Source organism: Betta splendens, chromosome 2, assembly GCF_900634795.4.
Source record: "Betta splendens chromosome 2, fBetSpl5.4, whole genome shotgun sequence".
Classification (NCBI taxonomy): domain Eukaryota; kingdom Metazoa; phylum Chordata; class Actinopteri; order Anabantiformes; family Osphronemidae; genus Betta; species Betta splendens.
Genome location: NC_040882.2, coordinates 23,737,667 through 23,745,791, shown reverse-complemented (window position 1 = coordinate 23,745,791; position 8,125 = coordinate 23,737,667). Strand labels below are relative to the sequence as shown.

The 8,125-nt window shown below is 36.0% G+C and overlaps 1 long non-coding RNA gene across 1 annotated transcript; it reads left to right on the top strand.

Annotated features, from left to right (window-relative positions):
- The first annotated feature begins 2,057 nt into the window (after positions 1-2,057).
- Positions 2,058-5,806, top strand: LOC129603497 (uncharacterized). The gene is made up of 4 exons (XR_008693397.1): positions 2,058-2,171; positions 3,364-3,458; positions 3,671-3,716; positions 5,579-5,806. It is a non-coding gene; the product is annotated as an uncharacterized LOC129603497 (long non-coding RNA).
- Positions 5,807-8,125: the final 2,319 nt, after the last annotated feature.

Sequence of the window (8,125 nt, the reverse complement as noted above, 5' to 3'; positions counted from 1 at the left end):
CACGCACAACTTCACAAATTACAGACTGGTTTCTCTGTTATCACTATTTTCAAAAATCAAAAGAAACTCTTAAATGTTAGATTAGATTCATATATTGACAAATATAAAAGCCTCTCTGATTGCCAATATGGTTTTAGGTCAAACAGATCAACATCATTAGCCATTACTGATGTCACGATCCGTACTGTTTCCTGTTTTACTCTGAAAGGACTTCCTGTTCATACCTCTAAACTTACAGCAACTCTCTGGACTGGTTTCACAGGAACTTGAGTTTGAATAAAACTAAATTAATGGTATTTGGGAATTGTAGACTAGATAACTACCTTCAATTGAAAATTGGGGGAGCTTATATAGAAAGAGTATATGAAATCAAATTAGGTGTCATAGTGGATTATAAATTCTCCTGGAAATCTCATATCAGATATATACAAAACAAAATGGCCAAAAATATATCTATTGTATATTGGCAAGGGTTTGAAATATCTAGGGAAATACATACAAAATCACACTTCAACAATTGTGCATAAGGTAGGATATAGGGATGCTACCAGTCTAATTTGTTAAAATATAAGCTATAATTTAAGGGGACAGTCAATTTTAAAAATCCAAAAAATGATTTTGTATTTCTTTAAGTGGTGTAAATCTATGGAATAAATTAAGTGATAACATAAATACTGTTATAGAATTGATGTGTTTAAACATAAATATAAGGGCATATATCAATCAAGATACAGGCAAATACAGGCTCATGATTAATTAGATAGAACATTGTGTGAGTGTACGAAAATTAACATTCTGTAATATTCTTATAATACTTTGTGATGTGTGTGAATAATACTGTATAGATATTGATTACAAACCAATGATTAAAATGTGATGTCATGGGGTAGGATTACTGTAGATAAGTCTAACCTTCTTCGCCAGATGATTAGCATTTTCTTGTACAGTATGTGTGTGAAATTATGCGTTTAAACTGCTTTTACATGTTTGAATAAAATAAATAAAAAAAACTTTGATGAATGCTGCAATTCATTAAAGTAGTTATAGATGTTTGTGTACATCTACAGCACCACCACTGATCTAGCCTTTCTTAAAAATACTGAAACAATTGCTACAGTATAAAAGTTACATTATTTTAAAGTATAAATAAAAGGACCAGAACCCTAACGACAATTACTGTACATAAGAACCCAACATCTTATTTATCATTAGTGTTGCATGCAGTCACACAAAAGTAATGCAGTGGATCAATGTGGAAAATGCTACATATGCTGTTATTTGTATTGTTGTTGTCTATAAGGTCGAGCTGTTTAGAAATCATGGTAATACTGTATGTGAGTATATTTCTGTTGTGTCAAATCACATTTTCTGGAGTTCTTTGGTAGTGTCATTATAGTTGCAAAAAAAGTGTGTGGCCTGAAGTTACCTAACAGAAAGGAATTTTACTTGATGACGCCCACAGGGTGCTTGACATTGTTCATTGGCTTTTAATGTCTTTAATTATAATGTTTTAAACAAGTGCTTTGTCAGCTGCCAATGGAAAAATTATAATAGAGAGAAAAAAACAATGGCCTGCACTGTATATGTACTACCGAATAACATATAGAAAATGTTTGTTTTACAAAAACCAGCAATGCATCTAAATACCAAAGCTGGAAATGTACAGTATACAGTGTGCCAATATTTATTTAAGTAATACATCAGTACAGTAGCAGTAACCATCAATGTATTGTATCACAGAAAAAAATATTTGGATGTGTTTTGTGCTCTGGTTAAACAAAACCCCAAAACTCTTGTGTTGACATTTTTGCGCATTATGGTGGGAATAATTTGATGTAATTGTTCAATTGTTGGTACTAGCAATCTCCAAATTTTTATTAGCCAAGTACTGATGCACAATTATGTGTCTCTGAGCCAATGTGTCAGCTAGTGTTTTAGAGCAGCAGTCAAGTATGCCTTGGAATAGACCCAATAAAGTCATTGAATCTGCACCTGACTGGGCGTTGTCTTTTCTGACTGACTTACTGATTATCGGGTCACATGATTTTACCTGCAGCAAAATATAGTCATAATATGTGACACTGCATTAGATGTGCAGTGAGCTGGAGCACAAAAGGATGTTCTTAAGTACTGCAGACCTGAAGAACTTTTTTTAAAAACTATTTTCTAGGGTGAGTGTGTTTTGTTCAAATTAAATTTATTTATAATAAAACTGTAGTTAAAGTTAAAGTATTGCGATTTCTCTCTTATCTAAAGATATATTTTTTGTGAAATCTTAACCTACCAGGTGCATATAGTGTTATATAGTGTTAAGAACACAACATAAAAGGACTATGGACCTTGGTTTTCCAACTTGAATAACCACTGTCCTCCATGTATGGGAATATAATGCTGCTATGTATTTCCTTGACTTCCTTGACATGTATTTTCCAAAAGGTCTAGGTCATTAATTACCTGACTTCCATCCTACCATCATCCTACTTTTAGCCATGACCAGCATACAAAATCTAGAAAAAATACTACTGTGATATGTAACTGAACCTTAACAAATGATAAGGTAAATCTATATTTACCTGTAATAAAAACAAGTGAAGTAATAGGTCACCAGGAAATCAAGCTTTTTCTTTGCAAACCAAATCTTTGTCCTGGACGTCTATATCACGGCTACTTACTTACTTACTTACTTACTTACGTTTCTTAAAACTCACTTTTACTGTGTCTACAGTCCTATAGAAACATTGTCAAGATGTGACTGCACAATGATGTTACAATAAGCAATTTTTGGTTTGCTCCAAACACAGGTTAGATAGCACAATTTAAAATGATTGAAAAATATTTAATGTTAATTAATGACAGTGAAGATGATCTCTGACCAGCGAGGTATAGGATAAATAAAGTTGATGACTGACACCACTAACCCATTTTCCTGCTTAAGCAGACTTTGGACTGCAATTGTTGTTATTATTGCTCTAGGCAATAAATGTGCTAAGGCATATGTTTAATGGAGATATATACTGCAGTATGACATTTCCATAGACTGTAAATGTAGAAACATTTGCGAATTTGTTAGATTATCAGGGACATCTATGTACTAACATTTTTTTATCTATTAAAACAGAGTACTTGTAGAAAAAGTGAAACAAGTGCAACCCATCGTTTGTGGTAACTGGGAATGAGATCTGATATGTCATTGTAAGCATATTGCTTCTTATAGACATTGATTCTTACAGAAAAGCTTCAGATCTATCTCATTTGTAGGATGTTTGGTATGAAGAGGTCTCAAGGTCCAAAGGCAGATTTTGTGTCACCCTTGACATAAGTGTGATACTTATATACACTTGGTGATTCATTTTCTTTCTACAGGAACAGGTCTGTTCAAGTTTAGGGGTCCTGGTCGTGAGCCAGCCCCTCCTCATACTCCTTCGAACAAGCAACCCCAACTTAATGTTGAATGAAAGGTTAAAGCTGAAATCATACACTATATATTGTGTCCATATATGCATCCAATATAGGATGGTCATACCATATATCACCATCATGTTTAAAGTCTAATTAAATAATAAGTAATTTTTAATATACAACCAAGTATTACATATAAATGAATGTTTGATCTTTGTCTGTATATGTTAAAAACTAACTGTATTATCAAATATTATATGTTTAATAACAGAGAATGGCTACTGGATCAGTCTTCTCAATTTTGCTGATGATTTTTGGTAAGTTTGTCATTGAAATTATTTTAGGCTTAAATGCATTGCATTATTCTGTTTAAAAAATGAGCTTGCTGCTATACGTAGATGTTACCCAAAGCAGAATTTCAGGCAAATTAACAACAGCTACTGTAGGCCAAGAGCACAAGATTCAAGTACAACTGGTTTGTCAAAACTGATTGACAACAGAAATTGGAGCATCAACTACAACAGGAAAATCCACATTTGTTGTTGTCATAGCAGTTTTGGATGAACTCCAGTATTCGTAGAACAACGTAATGTCAGGTCCTAAAACACTGTAGTTAACTGTGTTATATGGGCTCTTCTAGAATGGCTGCTGATCAAGACTTGGGTGGTGTAGTGTTTAACACACCTGGCCTTAAAGCTTTTTGACCCGGATTCGAGTCTGGGTGGGAGCAGTCAATTTTATTTTACCTTTTGGCAAGACAGCGTCTCGTTATAATCATTTCGCCCACAAGACAACATCAACATGTTACATGGATCCCAAAGACTTTGAAATGCTGGTCAACTGTGGCAGACGATTATAGTATTTAGTATAGTAGTATTTACAAGTTATGACAGTTTAAAACCGAAATAAGCAGCTGTTGGACAAGGTGCTAAATGTACAGTAGCCATGTGCATTCGCATTCCATGATGTTTTCTACTGCAATTCATAAAAATGAATCAGATGTTCTTAACAGTCTCTTTGGCTGGTGCAGCCAAGGTGGGAAATAAGCATTTACATATTATGTATACGTAACCATGGGGAAAGGCATGAGACACCTCCTATGTGGCTTTAAAACAATAAATAAGTGAAAGGTGCTACACACCTCACACTGCTTTTGTCTCCATGGGGGCAGTCTTTCAATTTTAATTTCTGAAAAAACAATGTTGGTATCTCATTATTGTCATTTTGCCCACGACACAATATCACATAATCAAAAAATCAGTCATTTATATGTCATATGTCAGTTTTTAAAGTAAAGGGAAAGAGAGTGTCTGTTAGAGCTGGTGCTCGTGTTTTGGTGGGCCATTAGGAAACGAATGGATAAGCTGAAGCCGGGGCATGTCATAACAGACGCTCCGCTGCATTGAGGGTAATTTGAGGGATCAGATGTTGCAAATAAGCCATTTTCCTATCACAGCATGAACATAAAAAACACATCAAACCTTTACGAACCCCCCTTGACTAATATCTATGAACTGCAGAAGCAATTTCATTAATTACCTGTGATTATTATTGGAATAAGAGCAAATCATCTACAGTCAGAATACAGCGAAATATTTGTTTTAGTTTGTTTCACTTATTTAGTTTTACCCAACTGTATGCAGAAACACTAGTTCAGTGAGCCGTCAAGCAAATTTGGTCAAACGTATTATGTGTATTTGAGTTCAATACACTACATGCAATGTTCAGTTAACTCAAAATCCTTATTAGCATCAACTTATATGCTAGACAACTGAATTTAAAACTTAACATTACATTTAGTGCAATAATTACCTTATTGAAAAACATTTATAAGAATTCAGTGGCTTTACTTATCTTAAGCTAAGTCAAAGCAACAATTTATCTCTAATTCAAAAATTAAATGTAGTAAACCTGACCACTGAAATCAATAAAACTCAAAAGACACTCAAAATAAATGTAATTTTGTTTTATTCTATTTGAAATTGAAAATCAGAATTTACCAGACTGGTCCAACAGCAGAGTGATTTGTTCAGCATACCGTAACATGTTCAACAGAGGCAATGCTTGTACTGCATTATAAAAGAGTCCAAGATGCCAAGAATAAGCAAAACTTTAGGCAACTGAACATAACATTCCTCTAAATCTACAGTACATGGTTTGATCCTTGTGCTTTTTGCAGTATTGAATCTGACAATAGGTTCATCAACTGCAGCCCCCAACTTTACTACTACAGAAACCACTGAACAAACAACACCCAGTGCTATACCTGCTTCAACAGCAGAGACGACAGCAGCTAATTTCAACACTTCAGGGACCACAACAGTTTTCCTTCTCTCAGCTGTCCTGAATACAACATATGAATCACAACTCAATGACAACAACAGTGTTCAGTTCCAGACTCTCCAAAGAGAAGTTGTACGAATTGTGAGTACAATGTCAAAACGGACAAATGGCTTTATATTTGCCAAGTGGATGACTTCAACATGAAAATCTTGACTATTGAATGTAAATAGTGAAACATTTTAATATGTTTCTAATTTCCTGTCTGCTTTCCTCCCTCAGGTGGACTCTGTCTACAGCCACATCTATATTACTTTCATCTATGCCTATGTCATAGAATTCAGGTAAGACTTTGAGTTCTTGCCCTTGAATGACTTTGGTTTTCTCTCTTTGTGCTATTCACCACTATCATAAGTGATTTATTGCAAAGGAACCCAGTTCATGGATCAGTTGCACATATGATTCACGACTATCAATATGATGTCATTGAAATGTTCTTCTGTTCTGTGCAGCCCATTTGTCACATCAAACACAACTCTTACTAAAGTAGACCTGGCAATTGAGTTCAATGACCGTGCTGCACCTGGAGAAACCCCACAGGCTAGCGATGTCGCAACAGCTTTAGCAAGTGCTGTGTCCAATCCCAACAACACCTTCAATCTCACTGTTGTGTCCACTTCCATTCAAGTAGTTGGTAAGTGAACTGTTGCCTGAAATCTCACCCTAAGACCCTTAACAAACATGAAAACACTCACAGACACTCTGTGGTGAGAATGTTTCTTTATGCGTTTCCATTGTTGTTGAGTCTCCAGTTCGTATCATTATAAAGGTTTACTGTACATAGTAGGTTAATAATGGTTCTGTTCCCGGCACCTTCTGAAATTATGGATTGGTAATAATGACTGTGCAGACGCATAATGATGGACAAGGCCAACTGTACATAAACTCTGCTGACTACTACTGTACAGATTATTGTTTCTCTCAATCTACATGGTTTTATACTTGTGCTTTGGCAGTACTGAATGGGACGACAAGTCCAACAACTGAAGCCCCCGTCGTCACTACTACAGAAACCACTGAACAAACAACCGCCAGTGCTACACCTGCTTCAACAGCAGAGACGACAGCAGCTAATTTCAACACTTCGGGGACCACAACAGTTTTCCTTCTCTCAGCTGTCCTGAATACAGCATATGAATCACAACTCAATGACAACAACAGCGTTCAGTTCCAGAATCTCCAAAGAGAAGTTGTACGAATTGTGAGTACAATGTCAAAACGGACAAATGGCTTTATATTTGCCAAGTGGATGACTTCAACATGAAAATCTTGACTATTGAATGTAAATAGTGAAACATTTTAATATGTTCCTAATTTCCTGTCTGCTTTCCTCCCTCAGGTGGACTCTGTCTACAGCCACATCTATATTACTTTCATCTATGCCTATGTCATAGAATTCAGGTAAGACTTTGAGTTCTTGCCCTTGAATGACTTTGGTTTTCTCTCTTTGTGCTATTCACCACTATCATAAGTGATTTATTGCAAAGGAACCCAGTTCATGGATCAGTTGCACATATGATTCACGACTATCAATATGATGTCATTGAAATGTTCTTCTGTTCTGTGCAGCCCATTTGTCCCATCAAACACAACTCTTACTAAAGTAGACCTGGCAATTGAGTTCAATGACCGTGCTGCACCTGGAGAAACCCCACAGGCTAGCGATGTCGCAACAGCTTTAGCAAGTGCTGTGTCCAATCCCAACAACACCTTCAATCTCACTGTTGTGTCCACTTCCATTCAAGTAGTTGGTAAGTGAACTGTTGCCTGAAATCTCACCCTAAGACCCTTAACAAACATGAAAACACTCACAGACACTCTGTGGTGAGAATGTTTCTTTGTGCGTTTCCATTGTTGTTGAGTCTCCAGTTCGTATCATTATAAAGGTTTACTGTACATAGTAGGTTAATAATGGTTCTGTTCCCGGCACCTTCTGAAATTATGGATTGGTAATAATGACTGTGCAGACACATAATGATGGACAAGGCCAACTGTACATAAAATCTGCTGACTACTACTGTACAGATTATTGTTTCTCTCAATCTACATGGTTTTATACTTGTGCTTTGGCAGTACTGAATGGGACGACAAGTCCAACAACTGAAGCCCCCGTTGTCACTACTACAGAAACCACTGAACAAACAACCACCAGTGCTACACCTGCTTCAACAGCAGAGACGACAGCAGCTAATTTCAACACTTCAGGGACCACAACAGTTTTCCTTCTCTCAGCTGTCCTGAATACAGCATATGAATCACAACTCAATGACAACAACAGCGTTCAGTTCCAGAATCTCCAAAGAGAAGTTGTACGAATTGTGAGTACAATGTCAAAACGGACAAATGGCTTTATATTTGCCAAGTGGATGACTTCAACATGAAAATC